The sequence below is a fragment of the Trichosurus vulpecula genome, chromosome 6 (genome assembly GCF_011100635.1).
Source record: "Trichosurus vulpecula isolate mTriVul1 chromosome 6, mTriVul1.pri, whole genome shotgun sequence".
Taxonomy (NCBI): Eukaryota; Metazoa; Chordata; class Mammalia; order Diprotodontia; family Phalangeridae; genus Trichosurus; species Trichosurus vulpecula.
The window spans coordinates 68,139,003-68,159,812 of NC_050578.1; the positions used below are offsets into that span (position 1 = coordinate 68,139,003).

The 20,810-nt window shown below is 33.6% G+C and overlaps 1 protein-coding gene and 1 pseudogene across 1 annotated transcript in view; both read left to right on the forward strand.

The window, feature by feature from the left end:
- Positions 1-20,810, forward strand: part of GPRIN3 (GPRIN family member 3) — a 63,266-nt gene that overhangs the window by 35,641 nt on the left and 6,815 nt on the right.
- Positions 6,582-7,317, forward strand: LOC118854633 (annotated as a pseudogene).

Genomic DNA, 20,810 nt, shown 5'->3' on the forward strand with positions numbered 1-20,810 from the left:
CTCTCTTCTCAACATTATTTTCCCTCTGATTTCCAATTTCTCTCAACTTCATCTTCTTTCCTTTTTTCCTCTTCTCCTTTCGTTTATGGCTCTTACTTTCATCCCCCTAACTTTGGCTTCCCAGTAGTTTTTATTTGATTTGCTGATCCTTTTTATTGACTTTATTAGAAAAACCATCATCGCCCACTTCAAAGAATCAAAGTAAAGGAAAAGATGTTTATACTTTAATGGAACAAGCTGATGAACAAAAGCATTAGCACATGAGACTGATTGAATCAATCTTAGCACTTATCATGGTAGTCCTAAAATATTAATAATTTAGGCATCCAATTTGGCCATGAAAATGAAAAGTTCACCTAATTTAACTAAAATAAATTATTTTTCTCATGTAGGAATGGTTCTCCTGTCAATGCCAGGAACGACAAGTGTGATAGCACTATTTCATAAACTGTATGACTCTTTGCAACCTGAATTTCATCTTTCTTATGTTTCATTGATAGTGATTAAGTGTGAAAATAAATCTCAGATTACTGTGCTCAAGTAGATTTCCTTCCTTCATTATCTCTTAATGAGTTAACATTATAGATAAAGGAAATCAGAGGGGAAAACAATGAGATGAGAAAGAGAACTACATGAACCCCCCAAAAGCAGGACTTATAGCTTACCCATGTTTTTCTTCCTTTTAAAGAGGAATGGTCTAGAATTAGTCACAGAAAGACAGTAATGTACATCCACAGCACTTTTCCTGATCTTCAGTTGTAGATACAAAATATGTTTCATTCATACGACTCTCCCTCTGCCAAAACATATATACTTTGGGTCAGTATCTTATTCAATATACTTTTATCATAAATGCTTGCATAGGAATATGGGGCCTCCTTTTTGACTTTTCTGTAGAGACCTAGCATATGATATATTCTGATGCAATGGGAGGCGAAGAGTCATGGTGGAGTAGGGCAAAATATGCCAAATTCTTGTCTTTCCTAGATGCATAAACTAAATCAATGATTCAAACCGACGATGAAACCACCCCGCCCTCCAATACAATTCATGACTCAAAACCCCCAGCTTTGGATTTACGTGTTACAAATCAGTGGTAAGGAAATTTAACTGGTGTAAATCAGGCCCTTCAAGGAGACCGAAAGAATCCAGCTCAGCCAGGAAATACTTAATATTCTGGAAAGCCAAGAGATATGGTGGTCAAAGATGCTGGTAGTATAGAATATAAATTATTTTTTAAAATATCAAAGATAGTAGGATATTTGAGCAGTATCTTGTCATGAACTAGCAAGAAGCAAAGGAGATGACAAATCTACAGAAGACTTGGCAAGAGGTATACCTAAGCCAAATCATCCCAAGAGTTTTTCAGGATGAAATTAGAAGGATGACAAATATGAAAAACAAAGTAGGAAAAAATCTGTAAAGTTTTCTATAACAAACTCTTTCCCCAGTCAATTACAGTGGAAACACAGTGTACATAGTTTAACATCACATCCCATGATGCTCTGTATGAAAAGCAGAAATGTCACAGAGATAATGAGAACAGTTTCCCAGTAGAACCAAATATGCTCAGAAGAATATGATGGAGAGACACAATTTGCAAGTGTTGAAGGATCATTTTAAACATATCTGTAAAAGAAGTAGATTCTAAATTCTCATAAAAAATCAAGGCACCTGTTATTACCAAATGACCAAATTACCAAGTGACCAAGGGACATAATTCAATTAAATTCAATGAATATTTATTGAATATGCACCATGTGCAAGGTCTGTGTGGTGAATATCAAGTAGGATTGACTAAAATGTAAATTGTTTGAAGGGTAGTAATATGAAATCAGTCAAATGGTGAAATGCCAAACAGAGGAGTTATTATTTAAACATAGAGGCAATGGGGCATGACTGAATCTTCTTGATCAGGGGAATGATACCACAGGATCACAGAATTTCTGAATTAGAATACCTCAGCTGCCATCTAGTTCAACTAATGCTTGGAAATGAATCCTCATACAACATTTTCAATCAAGATGTCATCTAGCCTATGGTATTCTCTTTGTCCACCAGAATAGGAGCCACATCCCAAAAGGAAATAGTTGGTCTGACATCATCTATTCTTGATAGTCATACCAGCCCCTTCTATAGATGTTCAGTAAACATTCCTTAAGTACCTATACATGCTAAATTTTTCCAGGAATCAAAGTCAAGCTCCTTGGTGTACTTTCAGAATCTATTCTCTTCCATGTTCAAAAACCAAAACATACTGATATCTAATCCTTTGATACATCTTAATTTTCTGCATTCTTTCACTCAGTGACTCAGCAATCACACCTGCCACTTTCAACGTCCTATGATGTAGTTCATCTGTGCCAGGTAACTTGAATTTACTTAGGGTAGTTAAGTCCTCTCTTACTATTTCCTTACTTATCTTGATCGCCAACTCCCTAGTATCCATTTTGTTCTGTCCAGAAGTCATTCCTGTGGGCAGAAAAAATGAGTGAAATCAGAATTGAGCAGCCCTTGGCTTCTCTCTGTTGTCTTTCTCATCCCATCTACTCCACATGGTATTTCTATTGCTTCTTTGAGCCTCTCTTTATCCCTGATATTATTTCTTAGATGCCCTCACCAGCATCAGTTCATTCTGAACCTTAGCACTTTTGCCCTGATATTACTGAACTAATTCTAAATATGAATTATGATGTATAGCACACATTATTATAACTCAGGGATTTTGTGAGGATCAAATTAAATAGTATATTACATAAGGTGAATTTCATACCTTAAAGTGCTGTATAAATATTAATTATTACTATTGTTGTTGTTATTAGTGGTATCACAGTACCATTTTATACTGTGGTATTAATATTCTGGTCCCTGGTGAAGCCTCCCTGCACACACCAGTTCCTTGTCCCCAGTTCCCTCTGTTCCTTACTTCACTGGCTGAACATTGATTGCTGTAACTGTACAGTAACTGCCACTTCAAGCAGAACAAACCTGCTTAAATATATTTTCACCTCCACTGCACAGATTGTCAGGAAAGAGGGAAGGAGTTGAGTTCTGTCTCTTGTTGTCACCAAATGGTGGGGTTAGAGTGGGGGTGGAGAAGGTTGTACTGGTAGAGATGACAGCATCAGCAAAGACATTGCTGAATGGGCCAGGCTGTGGAGTACTGCCAGAGTATGGAAGTTGGGGATAAACAGCCTTCAGGTTATATTTATCAGTTATAACACTGAGTGTTCTTGGTATTTTAATGTAGAGATAGCTGCAATTACTTTACATCTTGACCATAATAATTATTTTAGAAAGTTTTTGGACATAGTGAGGATCAGAGAAAATGTGTGGTTATCCATTGTGTTGGTCATGCGACACACTACTATATTTTCATCAGAAGTGTCTGTTTCTAAAATTTGTATGTCTTTAGGTTTCAGGGCAAACCATCTATATGATGGAGTCATTTTTACTATATTGCTTTTCAGCCAGTGAACTTGCTCATAATGTTGAAATTGACTGTATGGTCATGTTTGGATAGTTAAGCTATGGAGTGAGAGGTAATATAGGAATAAAAGATAATGTTCTGTGACCAATAAGATGGAAGACTGGACATTTTCTCCAGTCCCCATTGTCTCCACAAGAAACCAAGAACTTGACATGGGTTAGAGTCTATATATTTGGTAGGAGAGAACTCTAATCCCTTGCACTGCCCCCACCAGCCTCTATAAATCATCAAGGCATGACTTGACCCCTTATTTGTGCAACTTCTCTGCTGCTACTGCAGCAGTCTCTGCCTATGTGCTCTGCCTTCATGCCACAACTCTAATGCAACAAACAGCAGACCTCAGCTCACCCAGCCATTTAGATGAGGAGAGAAAGATATAAGTGGCCACATTTTTCTAGAGATGAGGAGTGCACTCAGCCAGAGAATTAAAAGTAGATGGGCTTTTTCCTCCATCTTGGAGTCTGAGAGGCTTGGTGGAAACAGGACTTCTACAGCAGCAAAATGTCTGGAAGACTGTGGTCCAAGGCCATTTTTGCCGGCTACAAACGAGGCCTACGAAACCAGAGGGAACATACAGCTCTTCTGAAATTGAAGGAGTCTATGCTCGGGATGAACTGAATTCTATTTGGCAAGAGATGTGCTTATGTATACAAAGCCAAAAACAACACAGTGACTCCTGGTGGGAAACCAAACAGAACAAGAGTTATCTGGGGAAAGTTACCCGGGCTCATGGAAATAGTGGAATGGTTCGGGCCAAATTCAGAAGCAATCTTCCTGCCAAGGCCATTGGACACAGGATCCGAGTGATGCTCTATCCCTCAGAATCTAGAATATGAAACTGATTAAATAAATTACGCATTTTTTGCAAAGGTAAAAAAAAAAAAAGTAGATGGAACTGGCACAAGGCACTGGTATACAGGATGCACCAGGCCTGAAGGTAAGAGGATTGCTGTCAAAGTGGACTAATTTTGTCACTCTAGAAGTTGATAGGCTGGTGAATTTCCTTATTCCTGAGATAGCTTTAATGCCCAACCCAAGGACTCTGCAAGTTATAAGTTGCTGTATAAATGTCTCCTCAAACACTCCATTTATGTGAGATAATTTTCCTATTTTTTCTCCTTTCCTCTTCTACTAGTGCATTCCTCTTGCCCACCCTTTCCAAACATACCAGAATCACACCTAGACCCTCTGTTTAATTAGACTCCCTCTATGAGTTCTGGTGATGATAACTTCTGAGGGTCTACATGTATCAACCTCTTTATATAAGAATGTAAACACTTTGACCTCATATCATTCTTTATGATTCCTCACTCATATTCACCTTTTTAATGCTTCCATCGACTACTGTTTGTATGTCAGATTTTCTACTCAGCTTTGGTTGGGGGGGGGTGGAGCAGGCCATACTTGAACCTCAAAAATTAAGAAATATGTCTTTTCCCAGAGGAAAATAAGGGGAAAGGAATAAAGGAAAGGGGGTGGAGAATAAGAATGAAAGTAAAGGGGGCAATAGTCAGAAGAAAACAAATTCCTCAAAATGGTAACTGAAAAAAAAGAAAAAAAATGACTACAATGGAGGGAAACGGTAGAAAATACAGCTAGCAATCAAAATAGTGAATGTGAAAGTGATGAACTCATCAATAAAACAGAAGAGGATAGCACAATGACTTAGAGATCAGAAACCAACAATATGTTGTTTGCAAAAAACAAACAAAAAACCCATGATCTTTTATGCTTCAGATGAAGTAAAAAAAAGACTAAGGTAGTAATCACAATATCAGACCAAGCAAAGGCAAAATAGACCTTATTAAAAAGATCAACAGAGAAACTACATTTTGCTAAAAAGGTATCATAGACAATGAATAAATATTAATACTAAACATGTATACAACAAAGGGCATAGCATCTAAATTCTTAAAGGAAAAGTTAAATGAGTTACAGGAAGAAACAGATTGTAAAACTATAATAGTTGGAGCACCCCTTCTTACACTAAAATAAATCTATACCCCCCCCCAAAATAAACAAGAAAGAAGTTAAGTACCTGGAAAGAATTTTAGAGAAAATTGAATATGACAGACCACTGGATAATATTGATGAGAATAAAAAGAAAACACCTCTTTCTAAACTGTATGTGATGCCTTCACAAAAATGACCATGTGTTAAAGCATTAAAAACATACCAAAAATGTAGAAAAGCAGAAATATTAAATGTATCTTTACCAAACATAATTGAAAAAATTGTATTCAATAAAGGGCCTTTGAAACAAAGATTTAAAATTAAGTAGAAACTGTATCATAGCAATATAGAATATACCATAGACACAATCAGTTTCTTTAAAGATATTGACAGTAATGACATGACATAGAAAAATTTGTGGGATGCAGCCAAAGCAGCACTTAAGGGAAAATGTATAATATTCTTTCACTAATAAAAAAGAAAAAGCAGATTGATGAATTGGGCATGCAACTAAATAAAATTAATTAAAAACAACAACAATAATAATAACAATAAAATAATAAACAAATAATAACAAAAATTTTAAAAACAAATTTAAAAAACAATTTAACAGCAAAATAAAAATCCTGGAAATTAAAGGAGAGATTAACAAAACTGAAAGTAAATTAAACTAATAAATAAAATTAAGGCCTGGTTTAAAAAAACCAATAACATAGATAAGCCATTAACTAGTTTTTAAACAAAAAAAAAGAAAGAAGAAACCAAATTACCAGTTATTAAAAATGAAAAAAGTAAATTCAGAAACCATGAAAAAGAAATACAGGAAATTATTAAGAGCCATTTTGCCCAACCATATGACAATCTAAACTACGTGGATGAAATTTACAAAAGTACAAATTGTCCAGATTAACAGAATAGGAAATAGTATACTAATAAGTCTTACCTTAGAAAAATAAATTGAAAGATGCAGGGGCAGGAGATCTAGGTAGCTCAGGTGCCGGCTGGGCGGGGCCTGGAAATCGGGACTGAGGATGGTACCCGCTTGGGGGAGGAGGCCAAGGAAGGGGAGGGGGAGGAAGGAGGCTGCCACCATCGCCACCCAGGCTCTCGCTGGTTCCTCGCAGTCCTCACTGTCATGATGATCCGCGGTTCCAGAGCAGCTGCCAGAAGTTCTTCCGGCCGCCAAGAGCATATCATGAAGTCGGCAGATGTGGAGAAATGAGCCGATGTCCCTGAAATGATGTTGGGAGACAACGTTTCAAGAATCCAACATGCTTCTGGCTTTGGAATTGAGTTCTCTGCCAATGATATTTTAAAACTGTGTAAATAATTCGCAGGGAGTGCTTGAAGTGGCTATGTTGCTGACGAATGGCCAGAGAGAGAACACTCCAAAGAGATGACTAGACTATATGCTAGGACCTTTGGCGAAGCGCTAAACTTGTGTCTACAACAAATCCATAGACACAAAGAACTGAAAGCCAGGGAACAGATTACATTTTTTTGAAGTTCTGTTGTTTGAAGATAAATTTCTTGATTTCGAGTTTCAAGCTTAAATGTGAAAATTAGAGCTATGCCTTCTACCTTTTCCCCGCTAAATGTGCTGACGTTGAGATTTTTCTTAAGAATTAATGGTATGTTTATCAGGATGAATGACATAACGCTCTACCATTAGGCCGACAAGACGTATATATTAAGAGAATACCCTTAAGAGAGAGCAAAATAGCAAATTTAATGCATGTTCCACCAGCCTCTTTACAGAGTCTAATGAAATACCACAAAACTGCCTGTAAAGGAGGCCGTGTGTGAGAAACTGGAGTTTCCAGAAGGAATGAATTGTGGCTACACAGAAAAATAGATGTATGGAATCTAAATAAAATGTCATACATGAAGTCTCACTGGAGAAGACTACTTTTTTTAGGAGGTCAGGGAGTGTTGTCTAACAGAGGATGAGCTGTTTTTCCTTTTCTATAGCCTTAAAGGAAAGAAAATGAAAACTTGATGTAGGCAGGCTCTACCCAACCTGCTGCTGGTACCACATGTCCATCCCTATCTAAAATTAATGGGAGACAGAATTCAACTAAGGTTATGTGCTGTTATAGAATGGATCTCAGCAATAGATATTTATATGTCCTAAAGAGCGATCAGAGGCAGTGGGCATGTAATTACTAGCACAAATATTGTTTTTCATGAAGAGAGTAATTAAATGAACAAAATCTAGTAGTTACTTTATAACTTTCATAGGAGTCCTAGAAAATGAAAGACTGCACATTTTGATAGCTTTTCAATTTTAGTGTTGCAGAAAAATACTGATAAAAGGAGTTTAAAATTAAATCTCACATTTAATATTCACAGAGTAATTATATTTGAAAAGCCATTATGTTAAATGAGATTTTAAGGCAAAATGTTTCTACTTAGAACCCCCTAAAAACCCAATTTATTTCCAGAATTTCAAGCTAGGCCATCCAATGAAACAGTGATTAAGCTCTCAGCTGTGGTCCCTCACTAGCAGTATACTGCCAGTGGCTGGCATCTTCTAAAGGCCAATGCCTTATTTTTGGTTCTGTTCTACTGATGTTTTTTACTTCTACCATACGTGACACCTTAATGTGAATAAATATGCTGACAGTATCAATATTGAGAAGTTTTAGGAATATATCGATCTATTGGATTGATATCAAGAAGAAATGTGCTATATATTAAGTCCTGAAGATAGATTTTTTAAATAAAATATTGGGGGTTGGCATGGGGGTAAGAAAATGAGGTGAGGAGAAAATGTTTTTAAAATAAAACCTTGTCAAAAATTAAAAAATAAAACCTTGTTTTTATATTAAAATTTTCAAGTTTCTATATGGCAGGGGAGGGGACTCTAAAAAAGAATAAACTTAGGATCCATGCAGAAAAGACTGGATAGTTTTACAGTGAAATGCAAAAGTAAATTTTTAAAAATACAGTCTTAAAATTTTATGGGGTTTTTTGCATGTCTACATGGTACATTTAAAGCAGAAAATGATTACTATAGCATTGAGTAAGAGATTTATTAAGCAAGTGACTTTTTGTTACCTCTTTTAAAAAGGAAAACTTTTTTTGTTTTAGTTAGGAGGAGTTGTTTTATATTGCTTCCCCCAAAGGGCAGATCTAAATGGTCTTATTAACATTTTAAAATATAATGTGCCTCTTAGGCTTTTACACTTTGGAAGCTTTTGGATGGAGTAGGGTGTTGCTTATCTGTGAAGATCTTGGTTTAAAGGATCTGCCAAAGGGTATAAGTCCTACCTAAGAATTTGTAGTTCAACTGGAAGAATCTGGACCATCTTAAGTCTCATTCTCAGCTTAGATGTTTATTGTTTCACAGAATGGTGCTGTTGTGAACCACCCAGAAAGTAAACCTTATTAGGCAAGTTTAATAATAAACTGTTAAGAAAATCATCTACTTTTTACTGTAACAGCTCAAGATACATGTTTAAAGCAGAATTTTATATTCTCTGAGAGAATGCATTCCATGTTTAATGGATATTCATCTATTCCTGTATTAAAGTATATGCTTTCTCTTTAGGCAGGAGAGTATGTATACTGTGTGTGACTACCTGAATAAAAGTCTATTTTGTTTGAAAAAAAAAGAAATTGAAAAATCCATAAATTAACATGGAGAGGGGGAAGCAGGTGAGGATATCCCAGAACTACGTGGATTTACAAGTGAATTCCATCAAAAGTCGAAAGAACAATTACTTCCAATACTACATAAAGTATTTGAAAAAATAGGAAAAGAATACTATCAAATTCCTTCTGTGATGCAATATAGTCTTTATATCTAAATAAAGGAAAGAAAACAGAGAAATTAAACTACAGATGAATTTCCCTGATTATATCAGAAATTCAGGACTGTTTAATATTAGGAAAAATAGAAATGTAATTGACCATATTAGTAAAAAAAATTATATATGATTACTTTAATAGCTGGAAAAAGCTTTTATCAAAATACAACACCTATTCTTCCTTTCTAGGGTTAAATTCTAAGGGACATGGAAATAAGTAGAATTTTGCTTAAAATTGTAAGGCATATATATATATACACACACACACACACACACACATATACACATACATACATATGTACATATATGTATACATGCATGTATACAAGTATGTATGTATGTACATATATATACCAAGAGCCAGGATTATCTGTCATGGGGATAAATTTTTCTGATAAAATCAGGAGCAAAGGAAGGGTGTTTATTATGACCATTACTATGCAGTATTGTACTAGAATTGCTATTTATATGGTAAGACAATAAAAAAAAATCAAAGAAATAAACAGAGGAAACAAAATGATAACTTTTTGCAGGTGATATGATCTTTGTTTAGAGAATCCATAGAGATTCTACTAAAAAAAAACTAATTTAAACAGTTAACCAGCATAGTTGCAGGATATAAAATAAACCCACACAAGCTATCAAGATTTGATACCATTCATTACCAACAAAGTCAAACAGAAAGAAATAGAATGGGAAATTCCATTTAAAATTAACAGTATATATGCAATACTTTGTTCCTTGCCAAGTAACACACAAGAACTATATGAACATAGTTACAAAACATTTGTTACACAAATAATGGATAGAGAACTGTTCTAATGGTAATGAAGGAGGTGAAGCAGGCACTGTGGAGAACTTAGAGCTTGGTCGACATTAAAGGTGCCAAGATCATCCACTGCATTCCAGGCCATCTTCAGTCATCTTGACTTTGGTCTTGCCACTAGACTTTGATGACGCTGGAAGAGAAAGTAAGGCTGACAACTTTGTGCAGCTATCTCACTTAGATCCAATTCACATGAGTCAAGACATCACTACTGATGTCACTGGTCTTCTTCAAAAGCAAAGGACAAACAACAATTACTTATGGGTACAATGAATCAATAGAATAAAAGTGACCATACTACTTAAATTGATTTACTTATTCTATTCCATACCAATCATACTACCAAAGGATTACTTTATAGAGCTAGAAACAGTAATAACAAAATTGATCTGCAGGAATAAAAAATCAAATATCAAGAGAATCAGGGGAAAAAGTGGGAAGGGGTGGATCTCATACAATACTACAAAGCTGTAATCATCAAACTATTTGGTAGTGGATAAGAAACAGAGAAGCTGATCAGTGGAACAGACTAGGTACACAAAAAACTCAAGTAAAAGAGCATGGTAGTGTTGTGTTTGGTAAACCCAACAATCCTACCTGTTGAGAAGAAAACTCAATATTCAACAAAAATGTTGAAAAAAAATGGAAAGCACTCTGGCAGAAACTAGATATAGACCAACATCTCATACTCTATCCTAAGACAAGGTCCAAATGGATACATGACTTACACATAAAGCATCTTATCATAAATAAATTAGAGGAGCATGGAAGAAAGTAACTTTTCAGGGAAAGATTTCATGAGCAAGCAGAACATGGAGATATTCACAAAGGTAAAAAGGACAATTTTTATTACATAAAATTAAAAAGTTTTGCACCAACAAGGCAAATGTAGGTAACATTAGAAGAGAAGCACTTAATTGGGGAAAATCTTTGCAGCGTTTTCTCTGATAAAGGTCTCATTACTAAGATGTGTAGGAAAGTGAGTTAAATGTATAAGAATAAAAACCATTCTCCCAATTGATCTATCATCAAAGGATGTGAATAGATAGTTTTCAGAGGAAGAAACACAAACAATCAATAGCCATAAGAAAAGATACTGTAAATCATAGTAATTAGAAAAATGCAAATGGAAATAATGCTGGGTACCACCTCAAACCCGTAAGACTGGTTAAGTTGACCAAAAATGAAAATGAGAAATGCTGGAGGGGCAATGGAAATACAGTACTTTAATGTACTTTTTAAAAAATGAATATTTTATTTTTTCCCAATTCCATATAAAAACATTTTAGCATTTGTTATTTTTAAGTTCCAAATTTTCTTCTTCCCTCTCCTCCCTCCTACCCTCATGAAGAGGCAAGCAAGTTGATACAGGTTATACATGTGCAGTTATGCAAAACATATTTTCCTGTCAGTCATGTTGTGAAAGAAAACACAGACAAAAGGGAAAAGAAATAAAGAAAAAGTATGCTTCAATCAGCATTCAAACTCCGACAGTTCTTTCTCTGGAGGGATAGCATTTTTCATCATAAGTCCTTCAGAATTCTTGGATCATTACATTACAGAGAATAGCAAAATCATTCACATTTGATGATCATACAATATTGCTTTTACCATATATGATGTTCTCCTGGTTCTTCTCATTTCACTTTGTATAGGTTCATCTAAGACTTTCCAGGTTTTCCATGGGCATCCTGCCTACCCATGAGTAGTAAAATCAATTGCAATCCAAAGGAATCAGGGACCCTTTTTGATAAAAGTACAGACCAAAAGACCAGTGACCACACCTCTCCCCTGATGGCACTACCTTGGAAGCACCAAAAACTTCAAATCCCAGAAGTGGTTCTGAAAACAGCAGTGTGAAAATCCTGAAGTTTAGGTCGGTGCCTTCCCCAGCCCCATGTTGGGAACAGAGCCCAACCTTAACATAAAGTACAATCAAAAAAAAAATAGGCTGGAAAAATGAGCAAACAAGAACAACAAAAAGAATCTGACCATAAATAGCTACTATGGTGATAGGATAGATCAAGATACAAACTCTGAAGAGACAATGTCAAAATAGTTATAAGCAAAGCCTCAAAGGAAAAATGTAAATTGGATACAAGCCCAATAAATATTTCTGGAAGGGCTAAAATTATATTCAAAATCACATAAGAATGATAGAGGAAAAACTGAGAAAAGAAATGAGAAAGAGGGAAGAAAATTATCAAAAGACAATTAAGAACTTGATAAACAAGGCACAAGAAAATACTGAAGAAAACAACAGAATTGGCAAAATGGGAGGGTGAGGTAAAAAAAAAAAACCTTCACTGATGCAAAGAACTCCTTGAAAAGTAGAATTAGCCAAATGGAAAAAGTACAAAAGCTCATTGAAGAAAATAGTTCATTAAAATTGCCCAAGTGGAAGCTAATAACTCCATAAGACATCAAGAAATAATAAAAACAAAGTAAAAAGAATTTTTAAAAATAAAAAAAATGTGAAATATCTCATCAGAAGAACAACCAACCTGGAAAATAGATCAAGCAGGAAATTTAGGAATTATTGGACTATTTGAAAGCCATGGTCAAAAAAGTCTATACATCATATTTCAAGAAATTATAAAAGAAGATTGCCCTGATATGCTAGAATCAAAGGGTAAATAGAAATGGAAAGAATGTACCAATAGCTTCCTGAAAGGGATCCCAAGATACAGTCAAATAACAGAGTTCCTAGGTCAATGATAAAATACTTCAGGCAGCCAGAAAGAAAACATTCAAATATTGTGAACCTGCAGTCAGGATCACACAGGATTTAGCAGCTTCCATATTAAAAGAGCAGAAGGCTTAGAATATGATATTCCAGCAGGCAAAGGAGATAGGATTACAGCCAAGAGTAGCCTACCCAGCAAAATTAAGCATAATCCCTCAGAAGAAAATGGATATTTAATGAAATAGAAAACCTTCAAGCATTCTCGATGAAAAGACCAGAGCTAACTAGAAAATCTGACATTCAAACACAAGATTCAAGAGAAGCATAAAAAGGCCAACATGAACGAGAACTCATAACAGACTCAATAAGGTTAAACAGTTTGCATTCCTATATGTGAAAATGAAACATATAACTCTAAGAACTTTTTAATTATTAGGAAAGTTAGAAGGATTCTACAATTATGTAAGGATGATGTAAAAAGTATAAGTAAGAAAGGGGATGGCCTGAGAGAAGAGATAAGGGAGAGGAGCACAATGAAGAGCTTTTGTAATGGAGAAGAAAATGGTGGGGTTGGGGCAGAAAATGCTTGAACCTCAGCTTCAACCAAATTGGTTCAAAGAGAGGGAAATAACTGTAGACAATATAAAATATTTGGGAGTCTACCTGCCAAGACAAACTCAAGAACTATATGAACACAACTATAAAACACTTTACACAAATAAATAAATAAAATCAGATCTAGACAATTGGAAAAATACTAATTGCTCATGGGTCAGCCAAGACAATATAATAAAAATGACAATTCTACCTACATTAATCTATTTATTCATTGCCATACAAATTAGCAAAAATATTTTACAGAGCTAGAGAAAAAAATACAAAATTCATTTGAAAGAACAAAAACTCAAGAATATCAAGGGAATAAATGAAAAAAAATTGTGAAAGAAGGTGGTCTAGCAGCCATACCAAATCTCAAACTGTACTATAAAGCAGTAGTATCAAACAATTTGGTTCTGGCTAAGAAGTAGAGTGGTGGATCAGTGGAATAAATTAGATACAAATTACATTATAGTAAATGACCTAGTAATCTGGTATATGATAAAGCCAAAGATCCAAGCTTTTGGAACAAAAATGTTATTTGACAAAATTTGCTGAAAAAAAACCTGGAAAACAGTATGGCATAAACTATGTAGACCATGCCAAGTTAAATACATGATTTACACCTAAAGGGTGATACTATAAGCAAATTAAGAGAGCATGGAATAGTTTATCTGTCCAATCTATGGTAAAGGAAGAATTTAGGACCAAAGAAGATATAGAGAGCATTATAAAATGTAAAACAGATAATTTTGATTATACAAAATTGAAAAGTTTTTGCACAAACAAACCAATGCAACCAAAATTATAAGAAAAAAGAAAACTGGACAGGGGAATTTTGCGACAAGTACTCTGATAAAGGCCTCATTTCTCAAATATATAGAGAAATGAGTCAAATTTATAAAAATACAAGTCATTCCCCAATTTATTAGTGGTCAAAGGATATGAACAGGCAGTTTTCAGACAAAGAAACCAAAACTATCTATAGTTATATTTTAAAATGCTCTAAATCACTATTGATTAAGGAAATGCAAATTACAACAACTCTGAAGTAGCATATACTTATCAGATTGGCTAATAGGACAAAAAAGGAAATATCAATGTTGGAGGGGATGTAGGAAAACTGAGACACTAATGCATTGTTCGTGGAGTTGGAAATTGATCCAATGGTTCTGGAGAGGAATTTGGAACTATACCCAGAGGGTTATAAAACTGTGCTTACCCTTTGATCCAGCAATACCACTACTAGGTTTATATCCCAAAGACATCCAAAAAATGGGGAGAGGATATATGTACAAATCTTTTTGTGATGGTTAAGAATTGAAAATCAAAGGGATGCACATCAACTGGGGAATGGCTAAACAAGCTGTGGTATATGATTGTAGTAGAATATTATTGTAAAGAAATGACAAGTAGAATGATTTCAGAAAACCTGGAAAGACTTACACGAACTGGTGCATAGTGAAATGAACAGAACCAGGAGAACATTGTACACAGTAAAGGCAATTTGTTCAATGAAGAACTGTGAATGACTTAGCTATTCTCAGCAATACAATAATCCAAGACAATCCCAAGGACTAATGATGAAGCATACAATCTGTCTCCAGAGAGGGAACTGGTATTGATTGAATACAGACTGAAACATGCTATTTTTCACTTTCCTTCTTTCATTTTTTCTTTTGAGTTTCTTCTTTTATAAAATAAGTAATATGGAAATATTTTACATAATTGCACATATATAATCTATATCTGATTGCTTGCCATCTCAGAGAAAGAGAGGGGAGGGAGGTAGACAGGGATAGAATTTGGAGCTCATAGCTTTAAATAAAAGTGTTTAAAGATTGGGAAAAAATGTGAATAGATTAAACAATGCAGTAAAACTAAAGTGAAAGATTGGAGAAGAAAACAATCACATTTATAAAACAAGGATATACACAGATAAAAATGAGAGGCTAGAACAAGATTTACTATGTATCAGATGAATTTAAAAAAACAAGGGCTATAATCATGCCATCAGACAAAGCACAAACAAAAATTCACGACAGAGATAAATAAGGAAATTGCATTATGCCAAAAATAACTATATACCACAAACCAATATCAATATTGCATAGCAATATAAAAATTTACATGCTCCGGATACTAATATCTAAGTCATACTTTAGTATCTAAACATACTAGGATGCTAATACTTGACACTAGTATTTAATAAAAGAAAAATTAAATGACTCACAAGGACACAGCTAGAAACACAAGAAAAATGTGAATCTTTAATGTCCTTCTCTAAGATTTAGACTGATCTAACAGAAGCATGACAAAATGGAATATAGAAATGAACAAATTGCTGGAAAAATCAGAGGTAAGAGACTTATGGCATCCTAGTATCATCTGAATGGGAGAATGGGATACTAAGAGAGATATACACACACACACACACACATATAATACACATAATATACACATATATATGTACACATATATACCACATACATACATACATATATACCACATGCTTACGTATTTTATATATATATATATATATACCAAACACATATATGTGTTCGTGTGCTTCTCAATACCACATGGAACTTGTGCAAAAATGACTATGTATATTAGAGCATAGAGATATTTTAAATAAATGTAAAAAATAGAATGTATAAGCACAACATTATCAGAGCTTAACAATATAAAAACTACTAATTAGTTCAGGTAGTACAAAACAAAAGAAACATACTTAAGTAGAAATGTGAGGGTGGGTCAAGAACAAAAAAATAAAACAATGAATAATTTTGTGAAAGATAATAATAATGATGAAACTACATATCAAAATTTCTGAGATACAGCTAAAGCATCCTGAGGAGTAAAACTATAACCCTAAAAATACGTTAAGAAATAGAGAAGAGAATTAATGAACTGAATATTCGTTTCTAAAAAAAAAGTAGAAACCCATGAAATTCCCAAACCAAAGCTAAATAGAACATGGGAGATATAAAAAATAGAGCTGGCAGCTAGGTACTGCAGTGAGTAGAGCACCAGCTCTGGAGTCAGGAGGACTTGATTTCAAATCCAGCCTTAAACACTTGACACATTTACTAGCTGTGTGACCTTGGTCAAGTCACTTAACCCCAATTGCCCTGCCTACCCCTTCCAAAAAAAAATATAAAAAGTGGAGCTAAACTGATAAATTGGAAACTAAAAAACTATAGAAATGATGAACAAAACTAAAAGCTAGTTCTTTGAAAAGACTAATAAAATTGAAGTCTTTAGCCAAGCTGTTTTCTTAAAGGGTACAGAAAATTAAATTAAAACATGGGCACTGACCAGGGCAATATCACAACAAAACCAGAAAAACTGCTGCCATGCGCAGTTAAAAGCCAATAAAACCCAACACTCCAAAGAAATGCAAGATCTCTCTCAAAAATATAAAATACTCAAACTAACAGAATATCAAAAGTAGGCTCAAAGAAAAAGCAAACAAGAACAACAAAATCAGTACCAGCAAAGTTCAAGACACAAACCCATAAGGAAAAAAATTACTCCAAAGCATATAAGCAATCCCTCAAGGAAAATGTGGCTGAAGCACAAGCCCAATCAAAATTCCTGGAGTAGATAAAACAAGAATTTTTCATTTTTTAAAAAACTGAAATGATTCTTAAAACTAAATTAGAATATTTGAAGAAATTTTTGGAAAAGAAATGTGATCTGTGGAAGAAATTAAAAGTGAATTTAAAAGGTACAAAGCCTTCTTTCCCTAGCATATTTTGCCCTGGTACCCGAGGAAAAAACTCTTTGAAAATTAGAATGAGCCAAACAGAACTCCAAAATGAGATCACAAAGAGTTGGACATAACTTAAATGACTCAACAATAATTAGGCAAAATGGTATAGCATCTACATTCTTAAAGGGAAAATTATCAGAGTTATAGAGAGAAATACACAGCAAAACTAGAATGTTGGTGGACTTGAATTTACTTCTTTCAGACCTTGCTAAATATAAACAAGAAGAAAGAAAGAAAGAAATTAAGTACTTGAATAGAATTTTAGAAGAGTTTGATATGATTGATCTCTGGAAATACTAAATTGGAATTGAAAGGATTGTGCCTATTTCTCACTGTGCATGGCACCTCCACAAAATGATCATTTGTTAGCATGCAAACTATAGCACCAAAAAGTGCAAAAAAGCAGAAATTTTAAATGTGTTTTTAATTACCAAAGCAAAATAAAATTATATGATAAAAGAGCTTTGAAATAGAGATTAAAATGAATGAAAACTGAGTTATTTCATCCTAAAGAGTGGGTAGGTCAAAGAAGAAGTTATAGAAACAATCAATAGTTTAATTAAAGATAATGACAACAATTAGACAACATGCCAAATTGGAGGATGCAGTTTATGTAGTACCTAATGGAAATTTTTGTATCTAAACATTGTCATTAATAAAAGAAAAGAAGATCAAGGAATTGGGCATGCAACTAAAAAACTAGAAAAGGAAAAAGATTTAAAGCATCAGATAACAAAATACAAAATTTGATAATCAATGGAGTCACCAACAAATCTGAATGCAAAAAATTAAATTAATAAATAAAACTGGGAGTTTATTTTTTCTTTTATTGATTTTTAATTAATATTTCATTTTTAAGTTACATATAAAAAGAATTTTTAACAATCTTTTTTTTTAAAAAAATTGATTCAAATTCTCCCTCTCCCTACTTTCCCAATGATTCATTGAGAAGGCAGGCAATTTGATATAGGTTATACATGTGAAGTCACGCAAAATATATTTCCATGTTAGTCATATTGTGAAAGAAAACAGAAACAAAAATGAAAATATAAAGTGAAAAATAGTATAGATTGATCTGCATTCAGACTCTATCAGTTCTTTCTCTAGAGGTAGATAGCATTTTTTTATCATAAGTCCTTCAGAATTGTATTGGATATTTGTATTGCTGAAGAGCTAAGTCATTGACAATTAATCATTTTACAATATTGCTGTTATTGTGGTTTATTGCATCAGTTTATTGTCTTTCAGGTTTTTTCTGAAATCATTCTGCTCATCATTTCTTATAGCAAAATAATATTCCATCACAATCACATACCACAACTTGTTTAGCTATTCCTCAGTTGATGGCCATTCCTTCAATTTCCAGTGGTTGGATCAGTTTATAACTCTACCACCACTGCATTAATGTGGAGCTCATTTTTTAAAAAAATAGGTTAAATAAAGTATTCAGTGTTTTTAAAAACAAAGAAATCCAGACAACCAGTATCAAAAATAAAAAAGATGAGTTCATAACTAAGGAAGAAAAAATGAAAGAAATACTTGGGCCAATTCTTTTGTCTAACTATATGCAAATAAGCTGACAATTGAAATGAAAGGAATGAATATTTACAAATGTAAATTGCCCAGATCAGGAAAGAGAAGACTTAAGTAACATTATCTTAAAAAAACAACAAGAAAGAATCCTGGGACCAGATTTATAAGCTAATTCTATCAAGCATTTAATGAGCAATTAATTCTAATACTGCATAAAGCATTTGGGAAGTAGGAAAAGAAATGATCCTACCAAAATCCTCCTATGATACAAATATGGTCTTGATACTTAAGCCAGAGAGATTCAAAACATAAAAAGAAAATGAAGTATCAATATTCCTAGTGAATTCATGCAAAATGTTAAATAAAAATTGACCAGGAGACTAGCAACATATGACAAAGATCTTACCCTATAACCAGGTTGTATTTATACTGGAAGTGCAGGGCTGGTTCAATATAAGGAAAACTATAAATATCATTGATCACATTAATAACAAAAACATCAAAAATAATGCAATTAGATCAATAGATACAAAAAAACTTTTGGCAAAATACAACACCCATTCCAGAAAGAGAAAGAGAAGAGAGAACATAGGAATAAGTGGAGCTTTCCTTAACATGCTAAGTATATCTATCTAAAACCAATAGCCAGTGTTACCTGTAAGGAGGATAAGCTGGAGGCCTTCCCAATAATATCAGAGGTAAAGCAAAGATGTACATTATCATGATTACCATTCAACATAATTCTAGAAGTACTAGGAAAAATATGATAAAAATATTAACTTAAGTAAGAATTAAATATAGGCAAATAAAAAAATTACTACATTTTGTTGGATGATATGATAGCTGACTTGAAAAACTATAGAGGATCTGCTGAAAAGCTAATTGAAACAATTGATAGCTTTAGCAAATTTTCAGGATATAAAATAAACCCACGTAAATGATCAGCATTTCTTTATGTTACCAATAAAATCTAATAAAAAAGTTATTCTAAATTCTAATTATTCTATGCATACTTGTATTTATCTGTTCTTCTCTGGATGTGGATGGCATCTTTCTTGATATATTTGTTATGGTTAATTTGGATGTGTATAATAGTCAAAATGACTTATTCACTCAAAATCTTTCTAAAATAATATTGCTTTTATTGTATACAATTTTCTCTTGTTTTACTTTTCCTTATTTTGTGCAAGTGTTTCCATGTTTTTCTAAGATCATTGAGCTCATTACTTCTTACAGCACAGTAGTACCCCATCACGATCACATACCACACCTTGTTCAGCCATTCCCCAATGATGGGCATCTACAATTTCTAGTTCTTTGCCACCACAAAGAGAACTTCTATAAACATTTTATAAACATTTTAGAACATATAGGCTCTTTTCCTTTTTCCCTAATCATTTTGGAAATAGTAGTAAAAGGGCAGTTTAATTACTCTCTGGGCGTAATTCCAGATTGCTCCCCAGTGTGGTTGGATCAGTTCACAATTCTACCAATAATGAATTAGTGCCCCAGTTTTTCCACATCCCCTACAACATTTGTTGCTTTTTCCTTCAATCATTTCAGTTAATCTGGTAGGTGTAAAATAATATCTCAAGTTGATTTAGTTTGTACTTTCTAATCAATAATGATTTAGAGCATTTGTTCATGTGACTACAAATTGTTTTGATTTCTTCACTGGAAAACTGCATTTTCATGTTCTGTAACCATTTCAATTGAGTAATGACTCATATTCTTATAAATTTGACAAAGTTTTATATATTTGAGATATGAGACTTTTATCTGAGAAACTGTCTATAAAATTTCCCCCTAATTTTCTGATTTCCTTCTGATCTTAGCTACAGTTATTTTATGTATATAAAAACATTTTAATTTAATGTAATTGAAATTATCAATTTTACACCTAACTTTGCTCTCTATCTCTTGTTTATTCATCAACTGTTCACCTATCGATAAGTTTGATAAGTAATATGTCCCATGTTCTTCTCATTTTCTTGTAATCTCTCTTCTATCTAGGTCTTGTATCCATTTTGACCTTATCATTGTAAATGGTATAAGACCATATAAATGGTCTCTGCCTAATTTCTGCCCAACTGCTTTGCAGTTTTCCTAACATTTTTTTTACCAAATAATAAATT